This window comes from Neofelis nebulosa, chromosome 8 (assembly GCF_028018385.1).
Source record: "Neofelis nebulosa isolate mNeoNeb1 chromosome 8, mNeoNeb1.pri, whole genome shotgun sequence".
Taxonomy (NCBI): Eukaryota; Metazoa; Chordata; class Mammalia; order Carnivora; family Felidae; genus Neofelis; species Neofelis nebulosa.
In genome coordinates, this window is record NC_080789.1 from 3,713,133 (window position 1) to 3,732,771 (window position 19,639).

At 54.7% G+C, this 19,639-nt stretch overlaps 1 protein-coding gene and 1 long non-coding RNA gene across 3 annotated transcripts in view; one reads left to right on the plus strand and one right to left on the minus strand.

Moving 5' to 3' along the window:
- The window catches only part of PPARA (peroxisome proliferator activated receptor alpha), a 73,427-nt gene extending 59,554 nt beyond the window's left edge, over nt 1-13,873 (minus strand). The window contains exons 1-2 of one of the 2 annotated variants that reach the window (XM_058741001.1): nt 13,713-13,873; nt 12,570-12,719 (exon numbers count right to left, since the gene is read on the minus strand). The gene's annotated coding sequence lies outside the window, so the exon portion shown is untranslated. Of the gene's footprint in view, nt 1-12,569; nt 12,720-13,464; nt 13,587-13,712 lie in introns of those variants that run through there. The other variant, XM_058741002.1, reaches the window with a different exon arrangement.
- A 557-nt stretch (nt 13,874-14,430) lies between these two features.
- LOC131518693 (uncharacterized) lies at nt 14,431-18,106 on the plus strand. The gene is made up of 3 exons (XR_009265244.1): nt 14,431-16,777; nt 17,029-17,788; nt 17,883-18,106. It is a non-coding gene; the product is annotated as an uncharacterized LOC131518693 (long non-coding RNA).
- Nucleotides 18,107-19,639: the final 1,533 nt, after the last annotated feature.

Consider the following 19,639-nt stretch of genomic DNA (forward strand, 5'->3'; position numbering starts at 1 on the left):
TGTCCTGACTTTTTAAATGTTAAACTAGCCTTTCATTCCTGGGAGGAGAAAAACAACTTTCAGTACACTGAAGGTGTCTTTTCATTGTCTTCTGGCTGAGAAAATTATCTGTTTTGGGTTGAGAAGTCTGAAAATTTGGTTGAGAAATTATCTCTGACATGTTGCTCCTCTGAAAGTGATGTCTTTTCAAATTGTTTTAACCTCTAGCTTCTTTTAAGATGATCTCTTTGTCTTTATTTCTCAGCCGTCTTACCATAGTGTGTCTAGATACGGATTTTTCTATTTTAGTTCTGGCTGTAGTTCCATGGGATTCTTGAATTTGTGACTTGATGTCTTTCATCGGTGTTAGAGAAACTTCAGCCACTATATCCGCAAACATTGCTTCTGTTCCATTCTCCCTTTCTTGTCCTCCTAGGATTCCAATTATACGTATAATGTAATTCTCCATACTTATATTCTGTCCTTTTGTCTCTTTGTGCTTCATTTTAGATATTATTTTCTGACCTGGTATTAATTCAACAATTCTCCCAGCAGTTGTGTCTACTCTGCTGCTTTATTGATCTACAGAGTACACCATTTAAGTTTTTGCATTTTTTCCTTTTGTAATTTCTACCTGGGTATTGTTCCAATCAATGTCCTTTCTAAATATATAATAATGTCTAGTGCTCTACCAAAACTCCCAACCTTGTCGTTTATCTTCTTGAATAGAGTAAGCAGGTGCTTTTAAAGTTTATATCTTATAAGCCTAATATTTAGAGTCTTGCGGGTCTGTTTCCATCATCTCTCATTTCTGTGTTTCATGAGTCTTCTCTCCACGTATGCTTGGTCAGTTTTGTTGTGTGTCATTCTCTAAAAACAGTCTCGATTTGTACGGTCCTGCCTGACCATGAAAAGGATCATGCAGGCAGAAACTGGGCAAAATGATTTTACTAATCAGTGGTGAAAATTACCATGACCTTCAAAAGGTTTTGGCAAAACATTAAAAATTCCCTTATTATCAGTTGTAAATGAACCAGGGAACAAAAAATATAGTAACACTAATATGGATTTAGTACACTGTAATCTAAAACATTAGAAACACTGAAATTCAAGTGTTTTACTTCCTTGTAAAAAAGCTTTGCAAGTATGTGAGCCATGCCTGGCTTCCTCTCGTATAAGTCACGACTTGGAGTGAGCATCTTTTCTGTGCTTTCTTTCGTAAATTGTCAAACTCCTAAGTTTGGACTGGCTTCCATCACTTACTTCTGCTTTGCACGTTCAATATCCTGAAATATCTGGGACACATCCTCTAAGGTAAAGTTTGCTACGATCACCTCTTCTGGGACATCTCCCTCTTTCTGTCCCAATCACGTTCCTTGTTTATGCAGACAGGTCCCTTGTACCGGGTGCCTCTGGATTTCCATCTAGTGTCTCTAAGTGGCAGCATCCCCACCGCCAGCTGTTTTTCTGTAACTCCGCTTAGGTCCGATTCAGATTTTATTCCCCGTGTTACCACCTTTCATTTACTTGCTGCACCTTTTTCTTTGTTGCTTCGTTCCTCTTACAGGTTTATCTGGTGCTAGAAAATGTCAGGTGGGTTTGTCCCTGGGAGAGGAGGAGGTGGTCTATGGCAGGTACTGAACGATACATGCACAGGGCCAATCACAGACCGACTTTGAAAGGAGAGCTGGGATTGGCCACAGATCTGTTATCTGTGTAGTGATTGGAAGACTGGCGAGTGGGCCGTGGGCATCCCGCAGCTGCTTAGTTCAGGTACCCGTCATGGAAACCTGAACTGTGTTTTAGGGGGCCTGGTGGTATTTAACTGGTCATTGGAATCTGTGCATAATGGAACTGACGAGCGAGGACTACCTATGCTTGAGAATTTCTTCCTGGAAATAGAGGCCCGGGGTGATGCTTTCTTCCTGCAAGTGTCTGCCAGGGTCCTGGCAATCTGGGACCACCTTCATCCCCCTCAAGAAATGCGATTAGTTACAACCGGGCTCAGTTCGTGAGCAAGCTGATTGATCTCAGGTCGCTATATTCCTAGAGGACAGCTTTTTGGGTCCCAACCCAAAGTTTGGGATGTTTCCCAGGGTCTCCCCTTCTCGTAGGTTTTATACCCCCAATTTTTACTTTTAGCCGTGCTCTTTAGCCTCTTAATTGCTTCATCCATAAACTGGGGACAAAACGACCCCAAATGTGAAGTGTCCACCTTCTCCAGACCTCAGCCTGGCAACTGTTCACTACCTGGTGAGCTCTCCAACGCCTTGGCACATGTTTAAAGATTTCGTCCACCTTTTCCGGTTGGCTTCCAAACTCCTACACCATTATCAAGACTGGAGCCCCTATCTTAACATTTTTAAACCACTTAATAGTTGTGACTCTCGGCTCCAGAGTTTTAAATGGTCGTTTTTCCCTTTAGTTTTTTACTTCTGGAGCTCCAAAGTACTTCTGTGCCCTAAAATAAACTCCATAGCCTGGTATATGGGGAAACGACTACACTTCCTTCAAGTTTCCCTCACATTCGTTCAGGCAGTGTTACTCAGATCACACCTTTCTAGTAAAATGCCCGCAAAATGTTAGAACAGAAAACGGTCATCTTTTCAACAAGCATTATGTACAGAGGGAGGCTGTGTCCGTTCAACATTTTTAGCTGCCTTCTGTGCTCGGTCATGTTCTAGGCACTGAGGGTACAGGAGCGCAGAACACAGACAAGACATCCCTGCCCAGTTGCCGTTCTTGGGGTGGGGTGGGGGAAGAAACCAACAAACAGGGATGGATGTCCTGTGTCCTATGTTGGATGGAGACAAGACAGGAGGGAGGGGCTGCAGTTACAAATACGGGGTCAGAGAAGACCTCCCACTTGGGGAATGATCACAACTCGGGTGTCCTCCCTTGCTGTAAACAGGGACACAGGGCTGGGAGAGTCCCACGCGGCCGTGACCTCCCAATACTCTAGAGGCGTCCACTGCTCATGCCCTCCGCAGGGCAGCACAAGGTTCTCCCGGGCATCAGCCAGGTGGAGGGAAGGAAGGAAGGAAACCACCGTGCCCGGCCACTCACCACGCTGTTACACACGTCCCCCTAAAACTCTCCCCGCCTGTGTCTGTGTGACCCGCCCTACCCCAAGTGCCTAACGCACCGACAACGCCGGCCCCAGCTTTTCCTCTCTGCTGTTCCAGAGACGTCTTTAGTGGACAGGGCTGGACGCTAAAGAGCTCACTCGTATTCGAGTATGAACAGGAGAGACCATGAATTCCACGAAGGCAGGATTATGACGTGGGGCCAAATAATGGCCCCCAAAGAGGTCCATGGATACGCGGAGCCCCAGTCTCGGAGCCCATGGAGATGTGGCCTTGTGTGGAGAAGGGGGCTCTGCAGGTGTGACCGAGGGTTCTGCAGGGGGTGATGTGTGCCCCGCCCGCCACCCTCCAAAAGACAGACCCACGCCCCACCTCACCTCCGGGACTTCAGAATGTGACCTTATCGGAAACAAGGTCTTTGCAGATGTAGTTATGATGAGGTCACACTGCAGTGGGGTGGGCCCTTGATCCAATAGGACTGGTGTCACGGGGGAATTTGGACACACACACACACACACACACACACACACACACACCCCGAGACCACCGTGTGGTGACAGAGGCAGAGACTGGAGGGATGGGTCTACAAGCCAAACCACACCAAGCCTGACAGCCATCACCAGGAGAGAAAGTGAGGAAAGTTCTGCCCCGAGCCTCATGGGGGAGCAGCCCCGCTGGCATCTGGACGGCCGACGTCCTGCCCCCAGAACTGCAGAGAATAAACTGTCGTTTCAAGCCACCCAGACTGTGGTGCTTTGTTACAGCTGCTCGAGGAGACGGACGCAGACAGGCACAGACCCCTGGCCGAGGAGATGGGCCCGGATCATTCGGGGAGGACCACTCGAGTCTCCTGAGCCCTTACAAGCAGAGAACTCTCTCTGGCTGCGATGAGGCAGAAAGGGACGTCGGAGAGATTCCGGATGTGAGGGCAACTCAACCCATGTTGCCGATTTGGACAGTAAAGGGGCCACGAGAGAAGGGATGTGTGAAGCCTCTAGAGGCCGAGAACCACCTCTGGCTGGCGACCAGCAAGGAAACAGGGACCACAGATGACATTCAAAACTCACACAATCATAGGGGCGCCTGGGTGGCTCAGTCGGTTAAGCGTCCGACTTCGGCTCAGGTCATGATCTCGCAGTTGGTGAGTTCGAGCCCCGCATCGGGCTCTGTGCCGACAGCTTGGAGCCTGGAGCCTGCTTCAGATTCTGTCTCCCCCACCCTCTCTATCTCTGTCCCTCCCCAGCTTGCTCTCTGTCTCTCTCTCAAAAAATAAATATAAAAAACAATTAAAAAAAAAAACACCTGACTTCAAACGCATCTCGGTTGTCTGGTCTGGGGGGAGCCTAACAGAAAGAGGGCAGTCTGGTATTGGAAGCCAGCCCAACACATCATCACACCCACGGAGGAAGGCGGCCGGGATGATCTCCCAGGCACCTCGGGGAGTCAGTCTGCTCCCACCTGACGTGACAGGGCTCATGACAGCCCCCAGCAGGACACCACCACCTCCCTCCCCACCGCCGCAGCCACGAAGCAAGACGCCTGCCTGCCCTCGGAGGCCTTGACATCACTCATCGTATATTATCCTGGGAAAGGGGCTTGTACTCGTCCAGGGAATAATTTGCCCGGTTGGTTCACTGCTATCAGACCCAACAGTGTCAAGCAAACGGCACACAATCCAGCTCCTGTCCTGTCAAGTTGGCCTTTCAGGAGGCAATTACCACGCTCACAGGATTAAGATAGACTCACTGCACAGAGGGCTTATCTGCTTTTACTGCTGGAAGTTCGGCGGCAAAGAGAAGGCAGACCCTGCACCTGAACGTACAGTGTTTCCTGCATATAGGTCATTAGATGCACGATTAGAGTTAATATTCACCTCAGATCTAAATTCTGCAGAACGAAGCGGGTCAAAAGGATCTCACCTGAGCACTTAATGCCTTTAAGATAATAACCAGAACGAAAATGGGTTCTGAAATCTCTTGGATCATTTTTGTTCACGATTAATAGCCTCTTTCTCGACTTGCTTCCTTTAATCAAAGGACGTTCCGAATTAAAAAAATGTTTGTTTTAATGTTTATTTCTTTATTTTGAGACAGCGAGCAAGCTAGGGAGGGAGGGAGAGGGAGAGGGAGAGGGAGAGGGAGAGGGAGGGAGGGAGGGAGGGAGAGAGAGAGAGAGAGAGAGAGAGAGAGAGAGAGAGAGAATATCCCAAGCAGGCTCCGAGCTATCAGCATAGAGCCCCATATGGGTCTCAAACTCATGAACCAGGAGATGATGACCTGAGCCAAAATCAAGTCTGACATTTAGCTGACTAAGCCACCCAGGTGCCCCGGGTATTCTGAACTGTCAAGACAAATATGTATCGAGTCGTCCATCCAGACCACTGTTAAAACTCTGGCATTATTTGCTCTGGGCCCTGCCTCCCCTCTTAGCCTGGGAGCCCCACTCGTCCAGAAACGCAGTGCTTTCTGAGGGTGACTGTGCGTGTTGTCTTTCGACTGCTTCCTCAGCGCCTAGAACACTGCCTGGCACAAGGTGAGCACTCAGCAAATATTTGCTGAATAAATGCTCAGGCTTAGAAATCAGTGACTGAAGTACTCAGTGAACAGCTGCTGTGGTGAAGGCGTAATCAGACCAGACAGGTTCCCATTGCCATAGGGTCTGAATACCCGAGGGACAAAATTCTCGTATCTGGTCTGGGGGAAGATCTCGGAAGGCTCCCTGAAGGTGGTGGTACCTGCTTGGGCCATCGGCGAATCTCAGCGGCCCTACGGGGGCTCGCAGCTCACTCGGGGGGCACCGCCCGAGCCGGCAGCACAGTCCCGGGCGACGCTGGGCTGACGGAGAGCGAGGCAGCTACGGCTCCGGGCTTTGGGGTCCGCGTGCGGCAGGGACAGCGGCTGTCGTCAGGCCGCCACGACGGCGAACCCGTAACGCGTGCATGCTTTGGAGGAAAAGCACCGGGCGTCGGAAGTGCTCACATCAGAGGGATACAAGCCGGGCAGGCAATTCGGAGAGGCTTCCCTGAGGAAGCAACTTCAGGCTCAGATCTCCGGGCAGCGGTCACGGGGGCGAGGGGGGACGCTGAGGGTGCGGGGTAACGGAGCAGCCCAGGCAACAGGAGGAACCTCGGTGCGTGAGAGGGTCTGGGGGTACAGGAGCAACGTCGGCCCCTGCGAGTGAGGCCCGGGCCTTCCCATGCACCACGGGAGCAGGTGAGTAGGGCTGGGTGAGTCACCGTGAAGGCTGACGGTCAACATAAGCAAAGAAACGCCTATGGACGTCTTACTATGTGCCAGCCGCAAGCACCCATGGAAAGCACCCTATTTGTCACTGGGGAAACCGAGGGGCAGGCCAGATGGGCCCGTGCGAGGCGGACAGCCACAGGGCAGGACCCTGCCCTCGTCCCGTCTCCACTGGCCCACCGGGAGGCCGTGTGCTGGCCCAGGAGCAAGGGCTGGACAGTCTGGGTGGGAGGTCCCGGGAGGGTCAGGGTGACGTCCGGAGGCCGGTGGACGTCGGACCTGAGGTCAAGTGCACGGGCCTCCAGGGAGGAGGCGAGGCCGGGCGCCCCAGGCAACGGCGGAGACTGACTGCTGGAGCCCGGAGAGGGGCGCCCGGGGCTCTGCGGAGGGCACAAGCCCAGGACCAGAAAGCAAGCGTCTGCTTCCCGGGTCCCTGGGCCACGCAGCTCTGTGTGAGCAAACGGGATGATGGAAGCTGTCTTGGAACAACAGGCGGATGGTGTGCTGACACCTCGGCCGGAGTTTCACTTCTCATCCCTTAAAAGCAACTCCTTGACTGAGTTCTAAGTTTTGGTCCTTGCTCTTGTCCTTCGGAGACTTTGTTCTCAGAGACCGTGCCAGTTCTGATACCGTATCTGGCCATGGATCTTTCCGGAATGCTTTCTAGAGCGTGGCTTCCGCAAACCTGGAAAGCCCACCTCTGAATGCACTGTGGCTGAGCGCTTCCCCTGCCTCTGCTGGTCTCAGTGTGCGAATCAGCCACGGATGTGTCTGCTTTCCTGGCTTGGCTTCTTCCTTCTAGATTCTTACTCCTTTACTGTCCTGTGCCCCTGTAAGAACGAAAGACTACCAGCTGTCCTTGAATGTGTCCTTGAATGTGGTTAAAAATTCACCTTCATGTTGGGGCGCCTGGGTGGCTCGGTCGTTGAGCGTCCGACTTCGGCTCAGGTCATGATCTCAGGGTTGTGAGTTCGAGCCCGTTGTCGGGCTTTGTGCTGACGGCTCGGATCCTGGAGCCTGCTTCGGATTCTATGTCTCCCTCTCTCTCTGCCCCTCCCCCACTCATGTTCTGTCTGTCTGTCCCTCTCTCTCTCTCTCTCTGTCAAAAATAAATAAACATTAAAAAATTAAAAAATTTTTTAAAATTTAATTTTTTCCAAAAAAAATTGAAAAAAAATTCACCTTCATGTAGATTTCTGACCCAGATGTGAAAAGCTAACTTGGCTGGATTCATCTAAGCTAGAGAACGGAGCAGAAGAAGGCCCATCATTTTCGGGCTCTGGGGTGAAAACAAAGTACCACCTTTTCCCCTCTCGTCGTATGGACATCCTGCTGAACGCCCTCTCCCCCCTGGACTCACACACCGAGGCGGGGACCTTGCCAGCGTCGGATCTTCCTCTTTGGGGTGGTTTCTACCGGCGGCTCCAGCTGTGTGAGCTTCCCGGCTCTCCCGGGACCCCTATCCCTTCACTTGACCCTCCTCCCACATCTAGAACCTTCTTTCTCGGCGCTGGAGCGGTGCTCCAACGTCTGCGCCCGTGTCCTTTTCTCGTGGCCTGGCACGCGAGTTCTTTTAACCCTGTTTACACTGGTCTTTTCGCCCAAGGAACACTACCTTCAGATGCTGCTACACACTCAATACCTTTCTCCTCACACCTCTTATTTTCCAAAGCCTTCTTCCCAGGGCACGGCTCCCCACGAGGCGCGTGCGGTCAGCATCCTCCCACGGCCGAACCTGTTTCTCAGCTACTCGTCCCGTCCCTTCCAGGACTCCTCCCTGAGGAGAACGGATTATGTTTACTTTCCCAGTCTCAGAAGTACCACAAGATAGAATGTCTTCCCGGGGCGCCTGGATGGCTCAGTCGGTCGAGTGCCTGACTCTTGATTTCGGCTCAGATCACGATCCCAGGGTCGTGGGATCGAACCCCACGTCAGGCTTGGTGCTGAGCGTGGAGCCTGCTTGAGATTCTCTCTCTCTCTCTGTCTCTCTCTCTCTCTCTCAAATAAATAAATAAACTTAAAATGGAAAGTAAGTGGACAGTGAGTGAATAGGACTCTGACCCAGGTGCCATATGCTGTCCTGGAAAACGAGCCAAAGGAGACCGTCGAATTTATCAAATTTCCTCACCCTCCAAGACGGGGGGAGTGTGCTCCGCGTGGAGGTATCCCAACGGATGTCAACTTGTCCAATGATGAAAGCTGCCTGAGATGCTTCAAAAAGTTCTCCTGGCAAAAAATGCCCCATTTAACATACAGGTAATAGAAGAAAACCTGCTCTCAGATCATCAAGATTTGGTGGCATGTGGATTCTTCAATCCTGTGTCTTACGAGCCGCGTTGCTTAATTGTTAAGCATGTGTTTAAGTAGTCAGTTAAGGCCGACAACTGACGTCTTAGGATATTTCAGACCGGGATGTATCCACGGGTCAACTTCTAAATGACTGGGTCCGTTTTACTGGAGCTTGGCAATTTGTCACCTCAGTGTGGTTATCACATCACCACAGGCTTATTCAGTTACAAGTGGCTGCAAGAAAACGCGGGGCCTCCCCCACATGTAAAAATGAAAAACAAACAACAAAAAAAAGGGAACTACGGTGTCCCATTCACTTAAGTGTATTATAGTTTCAAATCGTTCACATGCGGCTTCGTAGTCTTTCAGGTAATGAGTCATCCTGCATTTGCTTTCCTAACTTGGACGATTCAAAGTGATGCTTTCCTAAAGGTTGACTTGTGGTCTCTAAGCGAAAAGCGTGAAGCATGCAGATCAGATGCGAAACTGTCCCTCCTCTTTACTTACAAATCCCTGAAAACAGACAGAGCAAACTAGAAGCAGGCAGGTGAGCACAGCGTCCCGGAACACATGGGCAGGTAGCCAGGGTTTTCTCCAATTCCTCCTGTGCCTTTCTTCCCCCCGCAGGGACTCCTGCCCTCTTAGAGATGAGCACTCCCCACCCCACACGGGTGTAAACATACCCCTTGCCTAATAAGTCAGTTGTTTGGCATCTGAATCCATGACCTTGCAGAAAGAAATCGCGTTCTATTTAATTAGACTCTCGGGCCATCTCATAAAAGGTCTATCGAATACCTGACATACCCCAGACCTAGCGATGAGCGGGGGCAGAATCATTTCAACTGCAACTACGGCTTTATAATAGGGATGCGGAGGACACAGCACGTGGCGGCCCAGCATGGGTGCGGCGACACCCGTCTCGTCGGGGGAGAGAGGGTGGTCCGGCCATCCCAGTTTGGGGGGCGGGGGGAAAGCTGCAAAACGTCAAGGGGGGGCGGGAGGCAGGCCTGCTGTCTGCAGCACCGAGGGGGGTACCCAACGAAGTCGTGCCCACGTCCGGGAGGATTTCACCCTCCAAGGATGAGGAACAGACCTTTGCACGACCCACGTACAGCGGAGTAAGGGCCAATGCAAAACGCATCAGCACCAGAAACGTGAGGGTGCGGCCACGTTCAGAGAAAGCACAAAAATGCTTGTGACAGTTGTTCTCACTGATGTGGGACTCGTCTACCTACTGAGAAATTCCTCCTAAGACCCCTCCGGGGCTCTGCACACTTGTCGATACTTTACAAAGAATCTTCCCGTAAGCCACCATCTGTGAGCGTCCCAACCCTTCCGACAGGTGAAGCGGAAGAGAATTCCATTTTCTGATGAGGCAAGAGCCGTCCAGACAGGTGGACGAAGACCCCGGGCCTGGCAGGCAGCAGCCGAGGAGCAAGAATCCAAATTGATGACCTAACGTGATTAATGAGCTAAGGCATTTCCACCGTGCCCAGCAGCAACCTGATGCCAACCAAAATGCTCAAATACTTTTGCGGAAACTGCACGACACGCTCAGAACAAACGCCGCTCCACCACAAAAATAATTATAACGGGGCTGACCTAGTAGGGAGTAAATTCTTCCCTTTTCGGAGTGTATACCCTCTTCCAGATGTCGCAATATCACCCCTACAAGATGTTACATAAGTAAATACTCCAGAGGCAAAGAACAAACACACCTCCCCGTAACAACAACAATCAGACCACGTCATGTCTGATTATCCGTAGGACCAGCTGGAAAACTCGCACACCCCTGCTCTTTTCCAGAAGGTCACGGCATGTCAGCATTAGAAATGCTTGGAAGGGGCGCCTGGTCGAGCGTACGACTCTTGATTTCGGCTCAGGTCACGATCTCACGGTTATGAGATGGAGCCCCGCATGGGGCTCCACACTGAGCGTGGAGCCTGCTTCAGATTCTCCCTCTCTCTCTCCCTCTCTCTCTCTCCCTCTACCCCTCTCCCCCCCCCAACCCAAATAAATAAATAAATAAATAAATAATATAAAAAAGAAATCCTTGGGAAAAGAAACAGGTTCTTTCAAACATGGTCCACTGGGACATCCTTTTTGGTTTCTTACCTTAAAACTATGTTAATACCAAGTTGGAAATTAAAGTTCATCGCCTAGGTTTCCCTAGCCACGTGACATGGCCTTGGAGGTGAACCCACTTGTTCCACGTCAATAACCAGGTTTAAGTAACAGACGCAGCAAATGTCCACGCCCCACACAGAAACTATGCCTTTCTTTGAAATGTTTGTGGAACACTCGAAAGAGGGATTTGGTATCAAGCCACCAAAAACAGAAATAAAATTGAGAGGTCCTCAAATTAAAAAAAAAAATTGTTTTCATTTAAAATTTAAAAAAAAATTAGAAAAAAGAAAAGGCAGAAACTACACAGGCCACACCCTCTCCCTGCACTGCAGCAAAATTAGTTGAAATGTTCAACAAAATCACCAGGCACTTGGAAGGTGAGGCACCTTTAAGAATATTCAGGCGCAGAGACTGTGGGAGAGGAAGAAAAGAGGATTTGGTGTGTTTATAATGTGTTTGCACTAAGCAAAGAAGCATTTAGTTAATTAATTTTTTACAATGCTTATTTATTTATTTTGAGAGAGAGAGAGCGTGTGCATGAACAGGGGAGAAGAGGAGAGAATTCCAAGCAGGCTTTGTGATGTCAGCAGAGAGCCCCATGCGGGGCTTGATCCCGTGAACCGTGAGATCATGACCTGAGCCGAAATCAGGAGTCAGACCTTTAGCCGACAGAGCCACGCAGGCACCCCAGCATTTTTTTTTTTATTATTTTTAAGGACTACTTAAAGAATATTTGTCATAGGTACACATTTGCTCATTGCATGCAGGAAAGAGATCACCGGTTGACCAGCAACCAAACAGTAAGATGCTTTGGCAAAAATGGTTTCTCTCTCCAGACTCCCCAGAATCATCTTTTAGGATGAGGAGGGCAATCTCCAACTTTCTTTTTTGTATTCTGGCATAAAAATCAGCTTCACGAGCAGATCTATGGTTGTTTTTGCTCAATACTGAACGCATTAGCCCATAGCAGCTACTCAGTAAATATTTGTGGAATGAATAATATATACATATTACACACCATAATATATAGACACACACACGTTAAGGGACTGGCTAAACAGTGGCTGTACCTAATCACAATGGAATAGTATACGGACATTCAAAATGATGAAGCAGAAACATTTATTTCACACGGCAAGATCTCTCCTCGCCCAATAGTCAGTGAAACGGAAGCCGATGACAAAGTGGTTTCTATCGAAGAAACACGCCTTTCCTCTCCTCTCAGCCTCTCTCGCTCACGCACAACGTTTAAAAATCTGCTTACGAGCCTGACAGACATGAGCCGGTAGAAACTATTTCACGATTATGGGACGTCTCTTATGATATGTCTAAGATCTGAGAAAAGAGAAAGACATTTTCTCAACTGTGTGTGAACCTGCTTTTGCTTCAGAGTTGCACAGAAAGAATCGTGTCTGCTCCCGGCTGTGCCTGTCCTGTGTGATGACGGTTCCAGGCCGGAGTCGCCACCCCAGCAAGCTACCTGCCTGATATTCAAAGCAGCCTGAACACGGCAAGGGGCCAGCACGTTTGGGGTTCAGTACTCGTCAGCACCTGTCACTGCACAGTCTGTCAAGGAATAACATTTCTTAACAGTTCCACCGCCCGGTTTCATATCACATGGAACCGAGCTGCTATAAAGGAATGAAACTCCCAGTGAAACAAACCCAAGAACCGGCAACTGAGCACGGCCCACATTTATCTTACTTTCAAAGCGCGCAAAACATACCCCCAACTTTGCACCACTGAGTAATAATTAACCCCCGGATAGCCAGCGTGTAGGGCAACCCGAAGTAAACACTTAAACATGTCGGTCTGGAAACACGAGCCAATCAAACCTTCTATTTACCTGTGATGACAGCGTCTTAGTGCTGAGCCTGGGTCACCGGGAGCGGTTCCTTCAGGGAGGCAGAGCCTTCCAAGGCAGCCTCGGCAGCAAGAAGGTAAAGGAGGAAATGATGACGATGTGTCCTCTGGATTCTCCCCAACTCTCCACCACCTTGGAAGAGGAAAGTCACCGTGACCCTACTCGGGCAGCAGTGGAAAACCCTGTGCCCCCCGCCCCGCGCGCCCTTTCCCAGGCGGCCCCGGGAGAGGAGGGGGGCTCCCCGGTTTGGGGAGGGGAGCGGGGAGAGCCGGGGCTTGGGTGGGCGCGCAGCCCCGAAGGGCCCGGGGAGCCCCGCCAAATCCGAGACGTTACACCACCGTGGACTTTTCTTAGAGAGACGTTTGACACTGACATTGGGGCACGCCGTGCCTCCTCTCAACTTAAGAAGGCGAGGAAAGCACGGGCACGCAGTCGGCGGTCCCGGGTCGGCGTGGGGACAGAGCCCGGCTTCCGGCCCGCACCCCCCGCACTCCCTCCCCCGGGGCCGCGCGGCCGGGACGCGGGGAGACCGGGGCGCGGAAGCGGCGCGCCGGCCCCGCAGGGCCGGGCTCGGGAGAAACGTGGCGCGGCGCCGCTGCCCTGGGCTCGTCCCGACCGGCCGGGGCGCCGCCTGCGCCGGGGCGCAAAGTGCGGCAGCGACTCCAAGCCGCTCCGCGGGCGAGTTTCTCCCGTCCGCCCGCAGCCGCCGGGCGCGCCGCCTCGGGGGTCCCGGGGTCCCGGCCTGCGGCTACCCAGCCCCGGGGACCCCGGGGGCCTCGGGTGACGCCCCCAGTCGGTGGCGCCCCGACTCGACAGCGCCGAGGGGAGGGCGCGCCCGAGGCCCCCGCCCGGGGGGCCTTCCCTCCCGCGGGACGACCTGTGGACACGGCGTCTCCGGGGCCCCGGGCGCTCGGAGCGAGGCCGGGCAGGGGGCGGCCCCCCCACCCCGGGCCCCGGGGATCCCCAGCGGCGGACCCAGCGCGCTCGGCCCGCGCCCCCGGGTCCCGCGCATGCGCCGCCCGGCCCGGCCCCTCCCCTGGCCGCCGCCGCTCCGGGTCCCGAGAAGGGGAGGCCCGGTCCGCGGACCCCCCGCGCGCGCGCGCGTGCCCGCCCGCCCCCGAGCACCTGGGGCCGGTCCGCCGCCTGCGGGTCCCGCCGAGCGACCGCGCCGAGGGAGGCGGCGCCGGGCAGGGCGCTAGCTGCCGCCGCCTCCGCCCCCGCCGCCCGCTGCCCCCGCCGTGGGGCCGCCGCGTCCCCTGCCCATGCCCGGCGCCGCCTCCCCGGGCCCGTGCCAGCCGCGCCCCCCGCGGCACGCGCCGCCCCTCGGCCCCCCGCCCCGGCCCGGCTGCGCGGGCGGCTCGCGCGGGTGGCCCCCGGAAGCCCCGCCCCGCCCCGGGCCCCCGGCCTTGCCCCGGGCGGGACACACCCCCCCGGCGGCGGCGCCCGATTGGCTGCCCGCCGGGTCGGAGGCGGGGCCGCGGCCCCGGAGACTCCCACCTCGTGCCCGGCGGCGGCCGCACCGGTGGGGAAACTGAGGCCGGGGTCACCGGGCGGGCGGGTCCCGCGCCACGGGGGGGGGGGGGGGGGGGGAGGAAAGCGCGTGCGCCTGGGGGTAGGCGCGCGTCCGGGCCCGCGCGCCGGGTGGGGCCGCAGTCGCGGCGGGGGCCGGCGCGAGGCCGCGGGACCCTGGAGGTTCCCGCCCGGCGCCCGGGCCACGCTGGCGAGGCCCCTCCTCCTCCCTCGGGAGCCCTGGCCTCCGCCGCCGAGCCGGTCTAGGCCCGGGCCGAGGCGCGAGCGCCCTGGAGTCTCGGGGTGCCCGGGGTGGGAGGGGGGCGGGCGGGGAAGGACCAGTCCCGAGGACCCCAGGATTCAACAGAAGGAGAAAGAGAACACGCGCTGGGAGGACGCGTCAACAGGTGGCGGAGGTGCCCCGGCGGGCGGGGGACAGAGAAGGGTGAAGGGCAGCGGGGACAGCGTGGAGAAGCGCTGTCAACCCCGACCACCCGCCCCGCACCCGCACCCGCACCCGGACTGAGGGAGAGCCGTGCCCCCTCCCGCCGTGCGTCGGGGGTGAGGGGCTGACTTTGTGCCCAGCCAAGGCGCTGGGCCTCTGCCAGCGCAGGGGGAGGTCGCGGCCCGGCAGCCAATGACGAGGAGCAGGGGAGAGAGCTGCAAAGCTGCTCTGTTTGCGCGGCGACGCACGGAATGCACAAAGCCCCCGGTGCCAGCGCATCAGGACACCCCTCCCTTGGGAACGAAATGTGTGCTATGCCAGCTTCCCTCCCTGCCCTCCCGCTGCTCCTGCCACTGTTCTATTTGTAGCGGCGAGCGCCCAGGAGGACCTGCGCAGGGCAGGATACCCAGCTCCGAACAAATCCCCGCATTCCGCAGAGACTCTGGAGCCCAGGCCGTACCTGGCCCTTTCCCAGACGTCTCTTCAACTCACCCGTGTTGATGGGCCCCTAGGTGTGGTGAACTTTGCCCCGCCCTGCAGACACCCACATAACCTTCCCGCTCTCAGAGCGACAAGCCCAACTTTTATTACTAACGCAGCTAGGAGCCACACAGCGCTGGGTGTCATGGATATAGCAGTGAGGGAAGTACAGAGCTCATGTCCTCACGAGGACAGCCAAGTTCAAAGACGTCACCTGACACGCTCCAGATCCCAGGCTGTGAAAAACCGAGAATCCAAATGCAGGGGTGTTGGCCTCTCCTCCCAGATCGGCTGTGATGGTCTGCCATAAGCCCCGTTCAACCAGGCAGCTGGAAAGACCTGGTGAAAAATCGTTTCCGGTGAGGGCAAAGGAAGCCGGGCTCAACAGAGTAGCGTTTACACCTGGCAGACATGGAGAAATTATATTCTTGGGGCTCCCAAGGTTTTAGGGAGACAAAACCTGTTTTTCATGCCTGTGTTCGAAGTTGTCACTTTTGAACCGAGTTGTCGCTTCTGAACAACAGCTTCCCCTTCCCTCCCTCCCCCCAGGTACAAACAGCTCCATGAAACAGCTCCAAGCATGGGGGCAGGGGTGTGGGTTCCTGTTTGCCATGAAGAACCCCTCACACACATCCCCCATAGGAGAAACTGTCACAAAGGATACAGCCCCCAGCTCTTGGAAGTCTCTCCCTCCCTCTCTGCTTACCACCAGTGTCGCAGAATGTGAGCCATGCAACAGAACGGAGACGGCTTCCTTTGCAGGACTGAGCAGAAATCTGTATCTTCAGAAACACATTAATGCCCTTGCCAATGTGTCTGAGCCCCACCTGAGTCCCTCTGGAGCCTCACTAAATACTAGGAGTGTTGGGGGTACACAGCTTCTCTTTGGTGCTGATGCTGTTTTAGCATTTCTTGCTTTTTTTAAAAAATGTTTTTAATGTTGATTTATTTTTGAGAGACAGAGACAGAGTGTGAGTGGGGAAGGGGCAGAGAGAGAGGGAGACACAGCATCCGAAGCAGGCTCCGGGCTCCGAGCTGTCAGCACAGAGCCCGACGCGGGGCTCGAACCCACGGACCGTGAGATCACGACCTGAGCCGAAGTCGGACGCTTAACCACGGAGCCCCCCGGGTGCCCCTGTTTTAGCATTCCTACTCACAGTTTCTAATCTTAAAGATGTTCAGAGACATAACTTATTATTGTGCCCATATTACAACCGGGAGGCCAAGGCACAAGAGAAGTCCCTTGTCACATAGGCCAGTTGCAGAGCCCAGGTTAGGAGGTGGGTCTGTGGAACCCACACCTGGTGAGCCGCTCCTGGATGTACCAACTTGCCTGATCTCACCAGAGATGTCGAGGCTCTCCCCTTGGCTTCTGGGGGGAGAATCAGGGTGTTGGGGCATTGGGGGGGAGGGGAGGGAGCTGGACGAGGCTCCTGCCACTTGATGCGGGCAGTGGGTTAGACCCTGAACTTGTAAGAAGGTGCTATCAGCCACCTGTGTTTGGAGAGAATGTGAGACCTGACTGCTGGCCCCAAGCCCTGTGGGGGCGAGCACCCCCAGTGGGGCTGGGGGTGCAGGCCAGGGTCTGTCTGTTTGCCCTACAGCTTAGGTAAGCCCTTTTCCAGGAACCGAGGCCTCTACAGGTCACCTGTTTGCCCTTTGTTGATCTGCAAAGCCTCTGATGAGACGGACTTTGTGCTTGGGAGTGTCATCAGCCAGGGCAGTGGCCCCTGATCTCCTGGAAACCTGCCCTCAGGTCAGATGGTGGAAATCGATGGGGGCAGGGAACACAGACAGAGAAAGGGAGAGTTCACTGTTGGCCGGGACAGAGCTGCCCCGTGGCCCGTGGCCGGACCTCGGTGGGAGGCCGACCGAGGGCACGTACGTGACTGCCATCCTAGTAATGACGGCAAAGCCTCACGGGTCCAGATAAAGAAGTCTTGTCACGTTCAGGCATGGAACTCACAGCAGTCCCACGAGGCAGCTAGGTTCCTCCCCATTTTACAGATGAAGAAACCAAGGGCCGGAAATGATACCGTGTGGCCGAGATCTCCAGGAGGGAGCAAGACCCGGGCTGTCAGAGTCCACATCCGTTCTGCCATCGGCACCAGCCCCAGGGTACCCCCAGAGGTGGGCTGTCTGGTCCACAAGCCAGCGCTCCCCTGGCCCGATAACCCAGCTGTCTCTGGCAGGTGCAGGAACACGGTATTAGGGATCAGTCTCGGCCCCAGCACCGTGGGGTGGCAGAGCATGTGCGGAAGCCCGTGGCAGGAGAGAGGGGCCGCGTTCAAGGGGAGAGAGTGGAAATGGCCCAAGACCCGCAGACGTGGCCGGGAGGGGAGTTCGGCTCGATTCCGTCAGATTTGTAAAAACAATAAATGATACGTGCTGACCGATTGCCGTTACTGAACGGGTCCCCGGCTGCCGTTTACCGGCTGGCTTTGCTAGAGGCTCTGCCTCAACGTGGGTCTCTGTCTCCGATCAATCTGTCTCTGTCGTTCTTGAGAAGCCCGAGGCAGCGATGCTGCCCCCTCCTCTCCCTCCCCAGCAGCACTCGCTAGGCCTTCCCCGGAGGGCTTCAGCTCCTTAGGATGGGGGCCGGGTCGCTGATGTCTTTTGTCCAGTTTAGAGCAGTGGGCTTGGAGCTTCAGGACCCGTGTGACCCAGTAGGTCGGAGCCTCGCCATAAAGCATGATGGATAGGTGAATTTCCTTGATGGAGGATATTCCACTCGGCCGGATACGGGGTTCGCAATTACCTGAGTCCGGTAGGGAATTATACTGTCGTGGGTGGGCAGGGTCAGGGGGAGGAGTGCAGACACGAGACACGGGATGTTGGACACAAATGCGTTACAAATACAGGGATATATGCACATCACTGCCTCTGCCTCGGACATCCCCGATAACCCCCGTGGAACTAGCAGACATTAGGAATCCAATAGATCTACGGGCGCCTGGGGGGCTCAGGAGGTGGAGCGTCCGACTTCGGCTCAGGTCAAGAACTCACCGTTTGTAGGTTCGAGCCCCGCGTCGGGCTCTGTGCCGACAGCTGGGAGCCCGGAGCCTGCTTCGGATTCTGTGTCTCCCTCTCTCTCTGACCCTCCCCACCTCTCCAAAATAAATAAACATTAAAAAATTAAAAAAAGGAATCTAGGGGCGCCTGGGTGGCGCAGTCGGTTAAGCGTCCGACTTCGGCCAGGTCACGATCTCGCGGTCCGTGAGTTCGAGCCCCGCGTCAGGCTCTGGGCCGACGGCTCGGAGCCTGGAGCCTGTTTCCGATTCTGCGTCTCCCTCGCTCTCTGCCCCTCCCCCGTTCATGCTCTGTCTCTCTCTGTCCCAAAAATAAATAAAAAAACGTTGAAAAAAAAAATTTTAAAAAGGGGCGCCTGGGTGGCGCAGTCGGTTAAGCGTCCGACTTCGGCCAGGTCACGATCTCGCGGTCCGTGAGTTCGAGCCCCGCGTCAGGCTCTGGGCTGACGGCTCAGATCCTGGAGCCTGTTTCCGATTCTGCATCTCCCTCGCTCTCTGCCCCTCCCCCGTTCATGCTCTGTCTCTCTCTGTCCCAAAAATAAATAAAAAACGTTGAAAAAAAAAATTTAAAAAAAAATAAAATAAAATAAAATGGGGCAGCGATGGCTATCTCCGTGGGCCCTGGGGTGAGAATTAGGAGGGAGTGTGCAGGAAGCGCAGGCACAGGACCTGATAGGCGAGTCGTAGTAGTCGAAATTTGGCGACCACCTGCCTGAGGGCTCTGCCAAGGGTCACCTCCTCCAGGAAGCCTGCTTGGCCTCCATCTCACCGGCAAAGCTGCCCCCACCTTCCCTGTAGCTTTTGTCTCGTTTAGCACTGTCTACAAAGGTGCCCCTCCCCTTGCCTGTCTCACCACCCCAGTGAGCTGGCATCGCCTGGGCCCTCAAACCTCTCCGACAGCAGGCAGAGTGCCTTTTTTTTTTTTTTCTTTTTTTCTTTTTTTTTGTTCCCTCCTGGGACCCTCAGGTCTACCCTGGTATCTGGCTTTTACAGCTGAGTCCTTCCAGCTCGTCAAGGCAGAATGGACCGGAGCCCAAGTAGTGTGCAGGGCCCCCCCCCCTCCCCCACCGGCTTCGGCTGCCAGCCTCCGGAGAGAGAGCTCCCCGATGCAGGGGGTTGGCCCGATGCAGCTCTTCACCCGGCACAGGGGCCGGGACGCACGAGGCTCCCTAAATGTGCAAGAGAACGGCCAGGATGTTCTACGGGCACCTCTAGGCCTTGGTTGTCACTAAAATGAGAAAGTGGACCACAGTCCCCAGTCCTCTGCAGGGACTGACCACGTTTGCCAAATATTCCTGGTCGGCAGAAGACAGGGCAGCAAAGCAAGGGCATTATGGGGTTTGCTGTAAATCTTCATCTAGTCACTTTAAAGAAATAGCCCTTTTTAGGGGCGTCTGGGTGCCTCAGTCGGTGGAGCGTCATGACTTCGGCTCAGGTCACGATCTCGCGGTTCGTGGGTGCGAGCCCCGCGTCGGGCTCTGTGCTGATAGCTCGGAGCCTGGAGCCTGCTTCGGATTCTGAGTCTGCCTCTCTCTCTGCCCTTCCCCCGCTCTCACTCTGTCTCTCTCTCAAAAATGAATAAAGATTAA